Here is a 1,411-nt window from a genome sequence, read left to right on the forward strand (position 1 = left end):
GGAGTCTGGGGCGCGGAGTGCGGGTCTGACGGGGCTGGGGGTGCGGCAGGCCAGCTTGGGCGGCGCGATGCGGGGCCCGGGGCGGCGGCGCGCAAAGAAGTCGGTGACGCGGCGCTGCTCCATGGCGGCGGAGTGCGCGGCGAAAGCAAGGAAGGAAGAAGGAAAGAAGGAAGGGGCGGGCGCGGTGCCCGCCAAATTTCCCGCGGGCGCCCAGGCCCCGCCCCCGGCGCGGACGAACCAACGGGGCGGAGCGCGGAGAGGGAAAAAAAAAAAAAAAAAAAAAAAAAAAAAAAAAAAAAACGGGACGGGGCGCGCATGCGCGCTGGTGGGCGCGGGAACCGGCTTGGCCGCGCGCATGCGCCGACGTGCGGCGGTGACCCGCCGGGGGGAGCTGTCGCCCGCGGGACTCTGGCGTGGTCTCCGGATCCCGCGTGTGGCTCTCACTTTTCAGGGCGTGTCGGTGGGGCCGCTGGCTTCAGGGTCAGAGGGAGCGCAGTCCAGGTAAACAGCAGCGCGCGCCTGACAAAACCCCGGCGCTGCCCGGGGGGCCGAGGACGGCGCGACCTGGGGGGCTGCAGGCTCGGGCTGGTAAAGGCGCTGCCCCCGCGGGCCGCACGCTGCTTATTTCTTTTTTTAAATTGTTTCTATCGAGGCGGAGTTTACGTTGCCCGGGTGGTCTCAAACTCCCCGGCCCAGTGATCCGCCCGCCTGGAACTGCCGCCTTCCAGAGCGCTGCGATCACAGGCGTGGCCTCCGCGCCCGCGTTTCTCGCTTTTTAAAAGGGTGAGTTTGACACGTGAATTATTTCTCAATCAAGCTATTACATGGAAAGGAAGAAAAGGAGCCGGGCGTGGTGTCTCAAGCCTGCAATCTGTTTGCGTACAGGCTTTGGTGGCTGCTCTCCAACCAGCTTTGCCCACTCTGCCGGCAGAAAAGACGAAAGACGAGTCTCCTATGACTGAGTATTGAGCGAATAAGTGCCCAAATCCACGCCCGCCTTCCACGCCGTGTCCGGCTTGCCGGCAGGAGACGCATTGGAAGTCTGATGGCCCCGCCATCAGGACAGGCACCGCACCTCAACGTAGTGCCTCTCCTCAAAGGTCGGAAGGCTCCTTCCAACTCCTGCACCTTGACGACGACTGACGGTGCCCACACTCGGAGACCCCGGTCACCCTCGCCGAGCCCAGGGGAACGCTACAGGTAGCGGGTAAGCCAGTTTCTTTTCTCCTCAATACTCTGTTTTGCTGTCCTATGGAGGACCTAGCCAACGCTCCACTATTTCAGTAGTTAGGGTAAACGGTAAACCGTCTAGCCCTCGCCAGACCCCGATGTTAAATTGCTGCCTGGACTATGCATGTTTTGCCCACTCTTCCCTCACCATGCCCTCTTGCCCCACTTTTGCCCACTCTTC

The 1,411-nt window shown here is 62.2% G+C and overlaps 1 long non-coding RNA gene across 1 annotated transcript; it reads left to right on the forward strand.

The window, feature by feature from the left end:
- The first annotated feature begins 344 nt into the window (after positions 1 to 344).
- On the forward strand, positions 345 to 1,396 carry LOC108525531 (uncharacterized). The gene is made up of 3 exons (XR_001884292.1): positions 345 to 501; positions 653 to 783; positions 886 to 1,396. It is a non-coding gene; the product is annotated as an uncharacterized LOC108525531 (long non-coding RNA).
- Positions 1,397 to 1,411: the final 15 nt, after the last annotated feature.

The sequence above is a fragment of the Rhinopithecus bieti genome, unplaced genomic scaffold (assembly GCF_001698545.2).
Source record: "Rhinopithecus bieti isolate Rb0 unplaced genomic scaffold, ASM169854v2 scaffold_66421, whole genome shotgun sequence".
NCBI lineage: Eukaryota > Metazoa > Chordata > Mammalia > Primates > Cercopithecidae > Rhinopithecus > Rhinopithecus bieti.